Source organism: Capricornis sumatraensis, chromosome 5, assembly GCF_032405125.1.
Source record: "Capricornis sumatraensis isolate serow.1 chromosome 5, serow.2, whole genome shotgun sequence".
NCBI classification, from domain to species: domain Eukaryota; kingdom Metazoa; phylum Chordata; class Mammalia; order Artiodactyla; family Bovidae; genus Capricornis; species Capricornis sumatraensis.
In genome coordinates this window covers 110,599,497-110,618,714 of record NC_091073.1, presented here as the reverse complement: position 1 = coordinate 110,618,714, position 19,218 = coordinate 110,599,497, and positions in this window count along the sequence as shown.

The window sequence follows — 19,218 nt, the reverse complement described above, 5'->3', positions numbered from 1 at the left end:
CATTTCCCTACTCATTCCTCTGAACTTGACATTACTCATGTCATTCCTCACTTGTAACTCCAGCTATTATTGTGGTCACATGCTTTCTTCTTTGTTTCCATTCTGTGTACTCAAGAACAATGCTTTCATTCCACCTCGCCCTGGTCACGGTGACCCTCCTTCTTCAGCATTGTAATTTTCTGTAATCTGCATTCTTTCAACATTCTTCAACAAAGTAAATTTCTTTGCTCCTGCTCCTTCTCTTACTTGCTTGTATAAATTTCATCAGAGGAACCTGCTAGCTGAGATCAAAGAGGAATCGGGGCAAAAGAATCTAGAAAGTGTCCATTCTCTTCCACGGGAAATCCAGGAAGAATTCCCTGCTGAGGTTTAACTCCCTTTGAAGGCATAATCGCATTGTTGAGGACCTACCTCTAGCATATTTCCGACAAAGCAGTTCTCCAAAAGGGACAGCTGATGAATTAGGAGAATCTGTTGACTCTGTATTCTCCCATTGGCCGGCGTGAATGTGTGCATGTGTTCTCAGTCGTGTCTGACTCTGGGACCCCAGGGACTTTAGTAGCCCACCAGGCTCCTCTGTCCATGGAATTTTCCAGGCAAGAATACTGGAGTGGGTTGCCATAGGAAAGTACAATATTTAGAACCTTCAGTGCACATGATGTATCTTATGTATTGTGCAGGTCATGGCTAATTTGATGGTTTATTTTGTTTGTCAATTTGGCTAGACCAAAGTACCTAGTTTCGGGTTAAGTATAAGTCTCGATGTCACGGTGAAGCCTTATTTATTTTCTAAATTTTATTTTTATTTAAACTTTTAATTTTATACTGGAGTAGAGCTGATTAACAGTGTTATAATTTTAGGTGCACAGCAAAGCGACAGAATAGGCATGCATCCCTTCTCCCCTAAACTCCCCTGCATCCAGGCTGCCACATAACATCGAGCAGAGTTCCCTGTGCTCTACAGTAGGCCCCTATTGGCTAGCCACTTAAAATACAGCAGTGTGTACATGTTGATCCCACACTCCCTATTTCTTCCCCCTGCCTCCCGTAACCATAAGCTCCTTCTCTAAATATGTGAGTCTGTTTCTGTTTTGTAAGTTCATTTGTACCGTTTCTTTTTAGATTCTGTGTGTAAGGATATCATACCATATTTCTCTTTCTCTGACTTACTGTGAAGCTATTTTTAAATCAATAGACATTGAGTAAAGCTAATTACCCTCCATAACGTGGGCAGATCTCATCCAATCAGATGAAAGCCTTAAGAGAAAGGACTAAGGCCACCCAAGGAAGAGGAGATTTTTACCTCCAGAATGCCTTCAGACCTAGTCTGCGACATCAACTCTTTCCTGGATCTTCAGTGTGCTGACCTGCTGCATAGATTTCAAACTGGCCAGTCTCTGCAATTATATGAATCAAATTCTTAAAAAAAAAACAAAAACAACTCTCTGTCTCTCTCAGACATACCCACACACACACAGACCCCAGACACATCCCAAAACCCACCCACCCCCACACACCCACACCCACAGATGCCCTCCCACACACCCCCACACACCCTAACATCCACCACCCCAACACACCCCAACAGCCACCATCCCAACACACCCCAACACCCACACACCCCCCCCACACACCCCCCCACACACCCCCACAAACCCTAACACCTGCCTCCCCAACACCTACCCCCCACACACCCATACTCCCCACACACATCCACAGAGACCCCAGACACACCCCCAATACCAACCCACCCCTATACACCCCAACACACTCTCCCACACACACCCCAACACACTCACCCCGCCCCCACACACACACCTCCCTTCCCAACAACTAGTCCCCTCTCCCCAACACACACCCTACTGGTTCTGTTTCTCTTTTGAGAATCTGAGGAGCCTGGTAGGCTGCAGTCCATGGGGTCGCTAGGAGTCAGACACGACTGAGCGACTTCACTTCCACTTTTCACTTTCATGCATTGGAGAAGGAAATGGCAACCCACTCCAGTGTTCTTGCCTGGAGAATCCCAGGGACGGGGGAGCCTGGTGGGCTGCCGTCTATAGGGTCGCACAGAGTTGGACACGACTGAAGCGACTTGTCAGCAGTAGCAGCAGCATACAGACTGTGTTTGGAAAGGGATAGTACAGGTTGAAAGTGTTGGGATTCATATTGGTTAAAAGTATATTTGAAACTGTGGGGTAAAATTGCTTTCTGAGCTCAGGGTATAGTGGCATTTCACCTGGGAAGGCCAGATGAGAAGTGAAGATACACCACTTAGATGGGTTGTGCTGAGTTCTCAGTGGCATTTCACTGGGCTTCAGGATGTTTCAGTGTAACTTTATCATGTGGGGAAGTCCTGAGATGTAAGACAGATTATTTCCTGTTGAACATAATTTTGAAAGGTACTGCACAATGATATTTACCTCTATTTTAGTATAAAATTATTACTATTTTTAAAGTGATGGTCACATGGGAGTTCCCTGGAGGTCCAGTGGCTAAGACTTCATACTCCCATTTCAGGGCACCCGGTTCGATACCTCATCAAGGAACTAGATCCCACATGCCACAACTAAGAGTTCACTTGCCCCAGCTAAAGACCCCACATGCCTTAGTGAAGATCAAGGATCCCCTGTGCCTCAACTAAAACTCAGTGCAGTCAAATTAATTAATTCATTGTTGTTCAGTCACTCAGTCATGTCTGACTCTTTGCAAGCGACTCTGTTGACTACACCAGACTTCCCTGTTCATCACCAACTCCTGGAGTCTGCTCAAACTCATGTCTATTTAGTTGGTGATGCCATCTAACCATCTCACCTTCTGTCACCCCCTTCTCTTCCTGCCTTCAATCCTTCCCAGCATCAGAATCTTTTCCAGTGAGTTGGCTCTTTGCATCAGGTGGCCAGAATACTGGAGATTCAGCCTCAGCAGCAGTCCCTCCAGTAAATATTCAGGATTGATAACCAATAAGAAAAGAATCCACACTTCCAATGGAGGGGGTGTGGGTTCAATTCCTCGTTGGGGAACTAAGATTCACATGCTACATGGTAAGGTCAAAAAAAAAAAAAGAGAGAGAGAGAGAGAAAAAAAGAAGAAGAAGAGAAAGCAGTGGTCACATATTTGTCAAGATACCATGGAAAATGACGGAATAATGAAACATGGTGAGGATGACGTAAGGACCAGTATGAATGACCATCATTTGTCTTTTACTCCGTCATGTACATTTGGTTATAGGACTCCTGGGTATGTTAACCTGACTTGAACGTTTGCAGACATTGGTTCAATAATCCTGACTTAAACAGCAATGACTATCTATTCTAGAAAGCGATGTGGTTTGAGAGCCATTAAGCCAATCAGTCACCACAACACTGTCCCCTTAACTGCTACCCAAACTGCATAGAAGATTTGGATGGAGATGAAGAGTATCAGGCAAACCGGGCAGCAGTGTGTTTTCTTATACATTTTCACTGGGTTTAGCTTAAAACCAGGAACCAGGCAAATGCCTGTGTGCATGCTAAGTTGTTTCAGTCGTGTCTGACTCTTTGTGACCCCATGGACTGTAGCCCGCCAGGCTCCTCTGTCCATGGAATTCTTTAGGCGAGAATACTGGAGTAGGTTGCCATGCCCTCCTCCAGGGGATCTTCCTGACCCAGGGATCAAACCTGTGTCTCTTATGTCTTCTGCATTGGCAGGCAAGTTCTTTACCACTAGCACCACCTGCTAGACAAATGTATCAGGCAAATATCCATGTGTTCCAAGCCGGTGCCACAGTTGACATAGAGGTATCAGTACTCATGGGGCTGAATATATCTGAAAAGATCAATATTTCAGGGGCAAGATAGAAGCTAATTAGTGGCCACAGTTTTGTATGTATGAGTGTTTTCAAAATGCTGTTTATAACCAAAGTTTTCAGGATAATGCTATCATCTTCCCTGTGTTATTGTTCAGAAAACCCATTAAGCAGATGGCTCCTAAAGGCAAAAAAAACCAACCTGTCATGTGCTTTAAGTGATGAACAAGTATAGTAGGTTTAAGAAATCAAAGAGGGGTTGATAAAATCAGATTGTAAACCACCCAGGAGGCTCACAGCAGAGAATGTGCTCAGGTGCACGCCGGGGTCCAGCCCCCGCAGGATCCAGGGAAACCCGAAGGAGAAACGGCGTCAGCGATTGCGATTGATTTAGAGAGAGAGAGAGATAAGAATGTTGTAGATAAGAAAATAGAGGAGAGAAAGAGGCTGATATTCCTTGGTTTACATGGAGAACCAATAAAACTTCAAGACAAGAAGTTTGCCCTGTTCACGGAGGCCACAGGTGCCCTCCCGGTCTCCTGAAGGAGTGAAGATGCAGAACGTCTTCCCGTTCAGGTCTTAGAAACCCGGGCAGACAAGTGAACGGAGGGAGCCGCCATGCTCCAAGAGATCAGCCTGAAAAAGAGAGGGAGAGGGAGAGAGAGTGAGAGAGAGAGAGAAGAAAAAACACGGGGTGACCAAGCTTCTGCGAGGCCCAAAAGCTTTATTTTTCAAAAGGTACTTTTATACCTTACCTTATACATAGAGGGAAATGAAAGATGCAAGGTCATACAGAGTCAGCCCAAACACTCCAGCAGTTTTGCCCTTATCGAAACCGGGATTTTTCTGCATACCTTTCCCACAAACATGTTGTGTACGGTATCTTCTGGCCTTGGAGGCCCTGAACATTTTATGACCCTCTTTTGATAAAGGCTGCTCAACCAGAAAACTTATTTTCCCTCAAAGTGTTTTTTTCTTTATATTTCTAATTTATGTCAGCCTCAGAAAATGCCAAACAGAGTTACATTTATCACAGAGCAAAGGTGCAGTGAGTTACAAGAAAGAACCAATTAGCTCAAAAGTCTGATATGGTTAAACTCAAGGCTACACTTGTTTTTCTTGCATTCTCACTATGTTAACTAATGCATTCCCAGGTGCACAGTAGATAAGAGCTACGGGAACTTAGCACCAAGCATTGGCCCAATAATGAAATCCTACACCAGCACTACTCTAATAACTTTTAACTCTTTCAAAGGCTCTATGTTTTAGGCTTTCCGTGCTTCTCACAGTTGGGGGGCTGTAAATAATTGTATGCATTGCTGCAAGAGTCTGGATATACCTGCCAAGCAAGCTAGAATGCTAACAGAGGGGGTTTGATTTGAAATATTCCTCTCATGTCCAGGAGACTTATTAGCTATAGCCCTAAGTTGATTTTCTCCAGAGAAAGGTGGTCAGGGATAGCCCCCTGTTAATGTCAGAGGAGTTGGTGAAAGTCATGAAACAGTAAAACAGACAGATTCTGGTTTTGGGGTAGATGCTCGAGAAAGCCTAGGGAGCCCCTTGAGTTCTGAAACCTTGCTTAACAGTTCTCTTCCACATGCCCTTGTCATGGGTGGGATCTCCCGTGGTGGCTCCCCTGCAGGTGCAGGGGGGAAGGGACTAAGGATTAGGGAGGAGCTTGCCACATGCTTAATTTGCAAAGAGAAAGATTACCCTGGACCTGACAGGCAGGAAGTTAAGGGACAACCTGAAAAGGGAGTTACAGAAACCAACACACATCAAATACACTATGTGCATGACATCATGCTAAGCGTTTCACATATATCAACTCACTGAGTCTTCAAACTAACCCCACAAAGTAGGTTTCCAGTTTTAATCCATTTAACAAGTGGGGAAATGGAGGCATATAGCAGATAAATACATGGAGCCCAGGTCACATAGCCAGTAACTGGAGGAGCCAACTTTAGATCCAGGTTTTGTGGAATCTGAAAGTTTTGTTTTATAGGATTGGGAACCTTTCACAAATAGAATACACATTTACAAATGTGAAATACAGGTGCAGAACCTTGGAAGAGACTGTAAAGTGAAGGGCCCTGAATCTTCGCGTCACTAACTCTACTGTGAATATATCTCTGGATGGAGTCAGAATTTGAACACAGGCCATCTGGTTCTAGACCCTGGGTTTTTAGTGATTCTACTGTCTCCTGGTGAGTACAAAGCCCTGGTGAGGCTACCCAAAGGGAGAGTTCCAGAGTGGGGAGATACAAGACCCACTCACTCTAAGCGTGTGTTTTGCCTTCTATAAGACTGACCATGCTAGCATGTTTCTCCATAAAGCCGATGTGAACAATGTCAGCATTCATCCTTTCTTCTGTCTGTTCATCTCTCCATCTGTCATCCTCCCAATCCCTTCAGTTAATCCAGTCTACAAATATTGGTTAAGCATCTATCATTACAAAGAGGCTTTAGTTGATGGGCATTCAGAGATGAATATGACAGAGGACAGTGGGGGAGAAGAATCAAAAAACAAATTTAATAGGTCATGATCAGCACTGTAATAATAGTTTGTGTTTATTGAGGATTGCCAAGGATTTTGCCAGGTTAACCTAAATGGCAGGGACTTCCCTGGTGGTCCAGCGGTTAAGACTTCCCCTTCCAATGCATGGGGCGCAAGTTTGATCCCTGGTTGGGGAGCTAAGATCCTACATGCCTCAAAGCCAAAAAACCGAAACATAAAACAAAAGCAATGGTGTAACACATTCAGTTAAGACTTTAAAAATGGCCCACATCAAAAAGGCTTAAAAAAAAAAAAAAAAGCTAAATGAAACTGGCAGGTTTCAGACCTGTTTCTCTCTGTCTATATATTTTTAAAAGCATCCAAACAAACATACCTACAATAATAAAATATGAGCTTGACTGCAAGTTTGAAATAATGTCATACATCTTTATTCTTTTAGAGGAGATGGAGAAGTTTTACATGTTCTGTTCCACTGACACTTCTCTTAATGTCTGCCCTGATCCCAGCACTTCTGTCTTAATGGTAGCTGCTGGAGACGTCTTGTCTCTCTTACCATGTAGTGTTCCCACATCATTGTGCTTCTCCATTTTTATCACTTTTTTATGCACTGAGTACTTTTAACATATGACCCTCCCTCCCACCGTGAAAGACCTCAGAAGCAGAGCTCATTTTCTGTTGTCCCTTTTCTGATGAGAATCACACACCCCAGAATTACTGTGTATAGCTTCACAAATACCAGAAGCAATGCTAAGAACAAATATTTACAGAGTTCTTGCTACAAGTCAGACTCTATTCTAAGTGCTTAACATACTAATTTACCTATTCCTTAAAAATCATGTAATTTAAGTATTATCCCATTTTATGGATGAGGAATTTGAGGCCCAGAGAGATAAGGTAACTGGCTCAAGGTTGCAAAGTGAGTAATGTACAGAGTTTGGTTTCAAACTTAAGTGGTCTGATATCAGACCACTTAAGTCCTTAAGCACCTTTATTGTCTCTAAATGTAGCAACAATACAGTTGAGGAAAGGAAACTCAAGAGAGGTTTAATAGCTTATTCAAGTCATACAACCAATGAATAAAAAGTGATAATGACGTATGATAGCCCTTTGATGTGGAATCTAAAAAATGATACAAATAAACTTATTAACAAAGCAGAAATAGACACACTGACATAGAAACTTATGGTTACCAAAGGGGAAAGGCGGGGGAGGGATAAATTAGGAATTTGGGATTAAAAGATACATGCTGCTATATATGAAATAAATAACCAACAAGAACGTACTGTATAGCACAGAGAATTCTATTCACTATCTTGTAATAACCTATAATGGAAAGAAATCTGAAAAAGAATATATATATATGAAAGTGAAAGTGTTAGTCAGTCAGTCTTGTCTGACACTTTGCACCTCCATGGACTGTAGCTTGCCAGGATCCTCTCTCCATGGGATTTTCCCAGGCAAGAATATTGGAGTGGGTTGGCATTCCCTTCTCCAGGGGAGTGTTCCTGACCCAGGGATCGAGCCCAGGTCTCCTGCAATGCAGGCAGATTCTTTACTGTCTGAGGCACCAGTTTTGAAAATCACCTTTTTCATTTTAAATTTTTATCTGAAATGTTGTAAATCAGCTATACTTCAAGAAAAGCTAAAAAGTTAAAATAAAAAGGTGATATTCAAACCCAGATAGAAGCAAATCTAGACTTGGTACTCATAATGACTCTTACATTATGGAACTTCCACAAAGAACACTTAACTCATACTGAGGATGTAATGAATTTCCAGAAGAGTTGCATCCAAGTTGAGTTTTGAGGTGTTGCAATGTGAGTCAAAATAGTTGATACACAAAAAATACTTCCCATATTTAATTATGCAATTTTATGAGTTTAGACATATGTATCAGTTCAGTTCAGTTGCTCAGTTGTGTCCAACTCTTTGTGACCCCATGGACTGCAGCATGCCAGGTTTCCCTGTCCATCACCAACTCCCAGAGCCTACTCAAACTCTTGTCCATTAAGTTGTTGATGCCAAACAACCATCTCATCTTCTGTCATCCCATTTTCCTTCCACCTTCAATCTTTCCCAGCATCAGGGTCTTTTCCAGTGAGTCAGTTCTTTGCATCAGGTAGCCAAAGTATTGGAGTTTCAGCTTTAGCATCAGTCCTTCCAATGAACACCCCGGATTGATCTCCTTTAGGATGGACTGGTTTGATCTTGCTGTCCAAGAGACTCTCAAGAGTCTTCTCCAATACCACAGTTCAAAAGCATCAATTCTTCAGTGCTCAGCTTTCTTTATAGTCCAACTCTCACATCTGTACATGACTACTGGAAAAACCATAGCTTTTACTATATGGACCTTTGTTGGCAAAGTGATTTTCAATATAATATCTAGGTTGGTAATAGCGTTTCTTCCAAGGAGCAAGCGTCTTTTAATTTCATGGCTGCAGTCACCATCTGCAGTGATTTTGGAGCCCCCAAATATAAAGTCTCTCACAGTTTCCATTGTTTCCTCATCTACTTGCCATGAAATGATGGGGCCAGATGCCATGATCTTAGTTTTCTGAATGTTGAGTTTTAAGCCAACTTTTTCACTCTCTTCTTTCACTTTCATCAAGAGGCTCTTTGGTTCTTCTTTGCTTTCTGCCATAAGGGTAATGTCATCTGCATATTTGAGGTTATTGATATTTCTCCCAGCAATCTTGATTCCAACTTATGCTTCATCCAGCCCAGCATTTCTCATGATATACTCTGCATATAAGTTAAACAGGCAGGGTGACAATATAGGGCCTTGCCATACTCCTTTCCTGATTTGGAACCAGTCTGTTGTTCCATGTCCAGTTCCAACGGTTGCTTCTTGACCTGCATACAGATTTTTATTGAATTTGAAGCGTATACTGTGAGTGGTAGAAAAATTAATGGCACCCCCAGTTGTTCATGTCCTAATCTCTGGAACCTGTATGTTACTTTATCTGGCAGAAAAGACTTTCTAGATATCATTAAATTATAGGCCTTGAGAAGGGGAGATTATCCTAGGTGACCTTGAGGGGCCCATTGTAATCACAAAAGGTCTTATAAGGGAAAGAATGAGGCAGAAGTGTTAGAGAGAGAGGAGACAGACAGACAGAAGCAGAGGCTAGCATAATATATGGAAGGGTCCATAAGCGAAGGGAGTTAGGCTGCTTCTAGTACCTGGAAAAGGAAAAAGATTCTCCCCTAGAGCCTCCAGGCTGCTAACACCTTAATTTAGGACTTCTGAGCCCCAGACCTGCAAGATCAAAAATTTGTGTTGCTTTAATCCACTAGATTTATGGTAACTTGTTACAGCAGTTTTGGGAAACTAATATATGCTGTATAATTTCTATCATTTTATCCATACTGAAAAATTTTTAAAGTTTCTATCATGTTATATATATGCTTAAAAAGTGTGTATTAATTTTTAAATATCACTTTTTCATATATCTAATACATCAAGTCCATCCTAAGGGAAATCCATCTGGGTGTTCATTGGAAGGACTGATATTAAAGCTGGAACTCCAGTATTTTGGCCACCTGATACGAAGAGCTGACTCATTTGAAAAGACCCTGATGTTGGGAAAGATTGAAGGCAGGAGGAGAAGGGGATGACAGAGGATGAGATGGTTAGATAGCACCACTGACTCAATGGACATGAGTTTGGGTAAACTCCGAGAGATGGTGATGGACAGGGAGGCCTGGTGTGCTGCAGTTCATGGGGTCGCAAAGAGTTGGACATGACTGAGTGACTGAACTGAACTGAACTGAGCTGAATACATCAAGTTTTAGAAAACTGTCATCAAATAGTCTATTTACTTCCTAAATTTCTATTAATTTTCCTAAAAAATTGTTGAGTGGTGTGTTAGAATATTTTTACAAAGATTTTAATTTCTCTTATTTATTCTTATTATGTAAAGTTTGCTTTATGTATTTTGAGTAGGTGTTATTAGGTATAGCATTCAGTTTAGTTGTATTTTCCTGTCGAACTAAATTTAGTTAATAAAACTTTGTTTTTAAACTCTAACAATTTTTTTTGGCTGTAAATTCTATTCTGTCTCATGTTAACATAGTGATATAAACTATGTTTGGTTAGTTATTGTCTGTTAAGTCCTCTTATATGCTTTTATTTTCAGTAGTCTCATATTCTTATATATGAGATGTTTTTAATAAGCAATGAGTAATTAATTTGGGGATGCTTATACAGTCTGAAAATATGTCTTCTAATCTAGGCATTTAATTTGATATATTTGGGTTTTACTATAACATAGCTTCCCTGGTGGCCCAGACGGTAAAGTGTCTGTCTACAATGTAGGAGACCCGGGTTCGATCCCTGGGTTGGGAAGATCCCCTGGAGAAGGAAATGGCAACCCACTCTAGGACTATCGCCTGGAAAATCCCATGGACGGAGGAGCCTAGTAGGCTACAGTCCATGGGGTCGCAAAGAGTCAGACACGACTGAGCGACTTCACTCACTATAATTTGTATAGTCAAGGTTATGGTCTTCCCAGTGGTCATGTACTGTTGTGACAGCTGGACCGTGAAGAAGGCAGAACACCAAGGAATTAGTGCTTTTGAAATGTGGTGCTGGAGAATACTCCTGAGAATCCCTTGGACAGTAAGGATATCAAACCAGTCAATCTTAAGGGAGATCAACCCTGAATACTCCAAAGGTCTGAGGCTGAATCTGAAGTTCCAGTGTTTTGGTCATCTGATGTGAATAGCCAACTCATGGGAAAAGTCCTGATGCTGGGAAAGATTGAGGGCAGAAGGAGAAGAGGGCATCAGAAGATGAGATGGCTGGATGGTGTCATCGATGCAATGGACATGAACTTGGGCAAACTTTGGGAGATGATAAGAAACAGGGAGGCCCGGTGTACCACAGTTCATGGTATTGCAAAGAGTTGGATATGACTGGGTGACTGAAGAACAACATTTTTCTATCTCCTTTTTCTATTTTTTTATTGCTTTCTTTTGAATTGATAATACTTCTCATTATTAAGTTTCTCTTTTATATTAGCTTATATTTTATATATGCTACTATATTATATGATTATATTAGAAATTTTATCACACATATGTAACATGGCAGAATCTAATATTAGTTACATCAGCTTTCTCTGAACAATATAAAGCCTTAGATCATTTTACCTGTACTCCCAACTTTCTATGCCATTGTTGCAGTGTATTTTAATTCTATCTACATATTTTTAAGCAAAATTTGCCTATAAACATTTTTATTGAGGTATAACACACATAGAATGCCCAGGTAACAAGCAGATCTTGATGGAGTTTTACAAAGGAATAGCCCTCTGAAGGGACTTGCCTATCACTCAAATGATAAATAATCTGCCTGCAATGCAGAAGACCAGGGTTCGATCCCTGGGTCAGGAAGGTCCTCTGGAGAAGGGAATGGCAATCCACTCCAGTATTCTCGCCTGGAGAATCCCATGGACAGAGAAGCCTGGCGGGTTACAGTCTGTGGGGTTGCAAAGAGTCAGACATGACTGAGCAACTAACACACACACACACCCTCTGAAACCACCATCTGAATTAAGATACAGATTATTTTTTTGTATACTAGAAACCTCATTTATGCCCCCTTTAACTCAATATCCCCAATGTTATCCAAAAATTCCTATTTCTATCACCCCAAGACTGTGTTTTTTTTTTTCTTTCCTTGAGCATCATATAGAGTTTGTCTATCTTTCTATCTATCTACAGTTGTTGGTGTCTGGATTCTTTCCTTCAGCATAGTTTCTGTAGATGTTTACACTTAACAGTAATTAAATATTTTCCATTGTTATTTAATATTACATAAATGTACCACTTTATATTATTTCATTCTACTACTGATGTGCAATTGAGTTCTTTTTCCATTTTTGATATTTTGAAGAAAATTGTTATTTTTTTTTCAAACGTGCTTTTAGGACAAATCAGGACCTAGCTGCAACAGCTACAAGCTTCCTGCAGCCCTGCCCAGGTCCAGCTCAGAGCCCAGCCCTAGACCCCACCCACTGCCATAAATCCACTCATTTATCTTGAATAGTCAGATCTATTATATTGTGACATATGTACTCCTAAAAATTGCTACACTATGCAAAATGTCACAACGAACCCATAAGACTTATGCCCTTACTCCCATTTTTCTCATAACACTCAAAAACATTGTCAGTAATACATAGAGGAACCTAGTAAAAGAATGGTATAATGTTACATATGTCAGATGGTTACTATAATAAAGGTAACGCTTTGCCTTAAAAAAGACACAGTGTTTGCTTGTGGAAGTAGGTGTCTCAGGGTGGCAGCTTGTGTTTCACTGTGAAAGGATGGGAGGAGGGTTATCTAAAATCAGACAGAAAGTTGTGACACTGGTTGTAGGTAAGTAGGTGTGACTCATTGTCCTTGCTTTGGTGTAGGCTGCTGAACTTTTACAATCTTTAAATCCTTGAGCGTGGTTTTTTTTTTCCCCCCTTTGGATTATTGATCTTTTAAAATTTGTAATGGATACCTGCTTCATCGAAAATGTAATTTTTGAAGAAATTTATTTATTTTAATTGGAGGCTAATTACTGGTTTTTGCCATACATTAGCATGAATCAGCCACAGATGTACATGTGTCCCCCCATCCTGAACCCCCTCCCACCTCCCTCCCCACCCCATCCCTCTGTGTTGTCCCAGAGCACCGGCTTTGAGTGCCCTGCTTCATACATTGAACTTGCACTGGTCATCTGTCTTACATACGGTGATATACACATTTCAATGCTGTTCTCTCAAATTATCCCACCCTCACCTTCTCTCACATTGTCCAAAAGTCTGTCTTTTACATCTGTGTCTCTTTTGCTGTCTTGCATCTGGGTCATTGTTACCATCTTTCTAAATTCCATATATATGTGTTAATATACTGTATTGGTGTTTCTCTTTCTGACTTACTTCACTCTGTATATAATAGACTCCAGTTTCATCCACCTCATTAGAACTGACTCCAATGTGTTCTTTTTTATAGCTGAGTAATATTGCATTGTGTATAGGTACCACAACTTCCTTATCCGTTCATCTTCTGATGGGCATCTAGGTTGCTTCCATGTCCTGGCTATTGTAAACAGTGCTTCAGTGAACATTGGGGTACATGCATCTCTTTCATTTCTGGTTTCCTTGATGTGTATGCTCAGCAGTGGGATTGCTGGGTCATATGGCAGTTCTATTTCCAGTTTCATAAGAAATCTCCACACTGTTCTCCGTATTGGCTGTACTAGTTTGTATTCCCACCAACAGTGTAAGAGGGTTCCCTTTTCTCCACACCCTCTCCAGCGTGTATTTTTGCAGATTTTCAAAATAGTAATTTTTGATCCAATTTGTAGCCTCCTTCTTCAATTAACTTTAGTATCAATCCTGGAAATTCTTTTGTGGCTTTCTCATCTGTATTCATGCATAGTTTTACCTGAAACTGAATGTTTTGAAAATTGTAGTGATAGTTGAAGTCATCAAGCTAGCAATAGCACTAAAAGGGGCCACTTCTGCAGAATTTGGCAATTTCTTTTTAAAGCTCTCAGATGTAAATAGTACTGGCTTTTTTTGTTTGTTTGTTTGCATTGCTTGGCATTTTGAGCCAGGCTATTTAGATATGTTTGGGATGTTGAGTGTGTATGTATTTATATAGAAAATTTCGCAAATACAAAGGGATAATGAAATACAACCTTGTAGTATAACACTCCCAGAGAACTGGATAGCTAGTAGATCTTTGAGATATGTGAGTGTGTTTTGTGTTTTCCTGCGTGGATTGGTTCAGCTGGGTACAGTTTCTACTTCACCTTGTGTTTCCTGCTGATGAAACTGTCTATAAGGAAATGTGAAATTCTCATTGATTTTTTCCAAAATATCAATCAAACTTTAAAAATTCAAGTTTTCAAAACAAATGTTAAACTGCATGATTGATTGCATTTGGGAATGGAATGACCAGTCTTGAAGCATCTAGATTCAGAGGGTGTCCAGATGTTCAGCTTTGTTGTTGGTCAGTCACTAAGTCGTGCCTGACTCTTTGCGACACCATGGACTGCAGCACACCAGGCTTCCCTGTCCTTCACCATCACCTAGAGCTTGTTCAAACTCATTTCCATTGAGTTGGTGATGCCATCCAACCATCTCATCCTCTGTCACCCCCTTCTCCTCCTGCCCTCAATCTTTCCCAGCATCAGGGTCTTTTCCAATGAATCGGCTCTTCACATCAGGTGGCCAAAGTATTAGAGCTTCAGCTTCAGCATCAGTCCTTCCAATGAATATTCAGGTTTGGATTTTCTTTAGGATTGACTGGTTTGATCTCCCTGATGTCCAAGGGACTCTCAAGAGTCTTTTCCAGCACCAGTTCAAAGGCATCAGTTCTTCAGTGCTCAGGCTTCTTTGTGATCCATCTCTCACATCCATACCTGACTACTGGAAAAACCATGGCTTTGACTTATAGGTCTTTGTCGGCAAAGTGAGATCTCTGCTTTTTAATATGCTGTCTAAGTTTGTCATAGCTTTTCTTCCAAGGAGCAAGTGTCTTTTAATTTCATGGATGCAGTCTCCGTCTGCACCATCTGAACCATCTTCAACCCAAGAAAATAAAATCTGTCACTGTTTCCACTTTTCCCCCATCTATTTGCGTAAAGTGATTTGACCGATGCCTTGATCTTTGTTTCTTGAATGTTGAATTTTAAGTCAGCTTTTCCCTCTCCTCTTTTTCCCTCATCAGGAGATGCCTTAGTTACTCTTCACTTTCTGGCATTAGAACGGTGTCATCTGCATATCTGAGGTTGTTGATATTTCTCTTGGCAATCTTGATTCCAGCTTCTGATTCATCCAGCCTGGCATATCCCCTGATGTACTCAGGATAGAAGTTAGCTATTGCCAAAAAACTTTTTCAGTATTCATTCCACCAGCAATGCATATGAAGGTCAGTTGCTCCACATCCTCACCAACACAATCTTGTCATATTTTTTTCCCTTAATTATTCTAGAATGTGTGCAATTGAATCTCCTGGTAGTTTTTATTTGTATTTACTCAGGGATGAATAGAAATGAGGCCATTATCATAATATTATTGCCTATCTGTACACACTTGATTGTGGAATATCTATATAATTTTTATTAATATATTATATTAATATATTCTTATTCATTTGGAATTAGACAAAGTGGCAGAGTAGTCAAGAACATAGGTTTTGAATCAGGTAGACTTGAGTTTAAAGCCTTCTTCTGTCTCTAACTACTAGTATAATTCTGTTCTAATTTCTTTACTTTTCATATTAAATATTCAAAAATGTTATTTATCCTTATTTTAATGGAAACTCATAGTTTCATCACATGAATGTATATCAGTGTCATAATTTTCATGAAGAAAGTATATCAAGATTATCTCACATTGGAACCAGAATAGTTATTAGGCAAAAAGTCTTTCGGAGACTTTCTCAGATTTGAGTGTGTGGTCAAGTAGTTACAGGATTCCAACTGCACAGCAGTGTGCCTGAATAATGCAGAGATGTCCCTTGGTAACAAAATCAGGAGTGGTTGCTTGTTTGTCATTAGAAGTTTGTGCTTCTATGAACATTTTGTTAGAATTTGCAAGATTTCTTCTTGTAGATTTCCTAGGGGAGGATAGGCCATGATTCTCAACACAACCTGACCTACATAGATTCATTCAATCTGTACAGATATTGACTAAGTTCAGGAACTGTTTTGCTTCAAGGATTTATATTTTCCTGAGTGTGACATTGACATTTCTGGACACTGCATGTTTGGCAGTCCCATCACTTCATGGCAAATAGATGGGAAACAATGGAAAGAGTGGCAGGCTTTTTCTTGGGCTCCAAAATCACTGCAGATGGTGACTGTAGTTATGAAATTAAAAGACACTTACTCCTTGGAAGAAAAGTTGTAACCAACCTAGACATCATTTTGCTGACAAAGGTCTGTATAGTCAAAGCTCTGGTTTTTCCAGTAGTCATATACAGATGTGAGAGTTGGACCATAAAGAAGGCTGAGCACTGAATAATTGATGCTTTCAAACTGTGGTGTTGGAGAAGACTCTTGAGAGTCCCTTGGACTTCAAGGAGATCAAACCACTCCTAAAGGAAATAAACCCTGAATATTCACTGGAAGGACTGATGCCGAAGCTGAAGCTCCAATACTTTGGCCACTGATATGAAGAGTCAACTCACTGGAAAAGACTCTGATGCTGGGAAAGATGGAAGGCATGAAGAGAGGGAGATGGCAGAAGATGGGATGGTTGGATGGTATCACTGATCCAATGGACATGAGTTTTAGCAAACTCCAGAAGATGGTGAAGGTGCCACAGTTCATGGGGTCACAAAGAGTCTGACACAACTGAGTGACTGAACAACATGTTTGGTGTTGTATGAGAACAGGGTACCGACCCACCTGAATATGTCACTTGTTCCCTCTTCAGTTGCTAGGAAGCAATTTAAACTGTCAAAAATGTTGCATTTCAATTTGGGATGACTTTAAGTCTTCTTGACCTCTACTTGGAATAATGCTTGCTTCCATTCAAATGCTGTTCCTGTTGGGTTAATCAGGCAAAAGTGGAAAGGATTTAATGTAAGTCTTCCAGCTCCTTGCCAGAGACACCTAGGAGATCTGGTCACTGCAGAATTTTCCAATATCAACACCTATTGCTCTTCCTCTTCCTTATTCTGCTTCATTTGCCTTGATCTTCTTGCTCTTCTTTCAATAAACCAAAGCAAATACTTGCCTAGGAGCCTCTGTCTTGCACAACAACCTCTCCCTTAGTTATGTGAATGACTGACTCACTGCTGAAATTTTCACTCTGAGGGAGCTCTTCCATCCATAACTTTGTTTAAATGATCACTTCCAGGCTCTTCATGCTTTTCTATGCTTTATTTTTATCCATCACACTTATTCCCCAGCATTTTACTAGGTATTTCTTTATGATTTATCATCCAATAGGATATGAGTCTTGGGGGGCAAGGAATTTCTTATCTCTTGCTTCCTCTTTTTCCAGAGGGCAGAGAACAGAAACTGTTAAGTAGATGACAATCTTGACAATTTCAGTGTAACCCGGCAGCTTTTTGGGATCTCCCAGGGGTGTTTGCTGAGAACTCGGTGCACCGTGCCCTTCAGATCCCTCTGGGTTGGTAAGCAATCTTCCCTAGCATTTATTCAAGCTCAAGGAGGAGAACAATGAGAAGAAATTAAGACCTAAGAGAGCCTGTCATGTGCAAATGCAGAAGAACCAAGAAAGCTGTAAAATTGCCTCCCCTCCCAGCCAGCCCTGTCCGGAAGAATGGAACCTTCCATTAACCCTGTTTAACAGACTGGCTCTCCACCTCTGGTAGGTGTGTATTTATTTCACATTCATCCTTCCACCTCTCTTCCCTTCTAGTGTCTGGCTCTTTCCAGGCATCCTAGGTCAGCAACCTTGGAACAAAGGTTTGATTGTCCAGAAATTGGTGAGGCAGGCTGTTTCTTGCCATGTATCTCATCCACTTCCCGCCTGCCCAGCCACGAGGAGGCCAGGGAGCCAGGTGGAGACGTGAAGCTCTCTAGTTCTGGACTCTGCTGTTTTGGGAGGTGCAAGAATTTCTTCCCTTCAGTAGCTTTGTGCTGTAAACTTGCTCTTCCAAAGAGTTTCTTCATTGTGCAGAAGCTTTTAATTTTAATTAGGTCCCATTTGTTTATTTTTGCTTTTATTTCCAATATTCTGGAAGGTGGGTCATAGAGGATCCTGCTGTGATTTATGTCAGAGAGTGTTTTGCCTATGTTCTCCTCTAAGAGTTTTATAGTTTCTGGTCTTACATTTAGATCTTTGATCCATTTTGAGTTTATTTTTGTGTATGATGTTAGAAAGTGTTCTAGTTTCACTCTTTTACAAGTGGCTGACCAGTTTTCCCAGCACCACTTGTTAAAGAAATTGTCTTTTCTCCATTGTATATTATTGCCTCTTTTGTCGAAGATAAGGTGTCCATAGGTGCATGGCTTTATCTCTGGGCTTTCTATTTTGTTCCATTGGTCTATATTTCTGTCTTTGTGCCAGTACCATACTGTCTTGATGATTGTGGCTTTGTAGTAGAGCCTGAAGTCAGGCAGATTGATTCCTACAGTTCCATTCTTCTTTCTCAAGGTTGCTTTGGCTATTCAAGGTTTTTTGCATTTCCATACAAATTGTGAAATTATTTGTTCTAGCTCTGTGAAAAATACCGTTGGTAGCTTGATAGGGATTGCATTGAATCTATAGATTGCTTTGGGTAGTATACTTATTTTCCTTATATTGATTCTTCTGATCCATGAACATGGTATATTGCTCCATCTATTAGTGTCCTCTTTGATTTCTTTCACCAGTGTTTTATAGTTTTCTATATATAGGTCTTTAGTTTCTTTAGGTAGATATATCCCTAAGTATTTTATTCTTTCCATTGCAATGGTGAATGGAATTGTTTCCTTAATTTCTCTTTCTATTTTCTCATTATTAGTGTATAGGAATGCAAGGGATTTCTGTGTGTTGATTTTATATCCTGTAACTTTACTATATTCATTGATTAGCTCTAGTAATTTTTTGGTGGAGTCTTTAGGGTTTTCTATGTAGAGGATCATGTCATCTGCAAACAGTGAGAGTTTTACTTCTTCTTTTCCAATTTGGATTCCTTTTATTTCTTTTTATGCTCTGATTGCTATGGCCAAAACTTCCAAAGCGGGACCTAATTAAAACTAAAAGCTTCTGCACAACAAAGGAAAGCAAGGTGAAAAGACAGCCTTCAGAATGGGAGAAAATAATAGCAAATGAAGCAACTGACAAACAGCTAATCTCAAAAATATACAAGCAACTCCTGCAGCTCAATTCCAGAAAAATAAACGACCCAATCAAAAAATGGGCCAAAGAACTAAACAGACATTTCTCCAAAG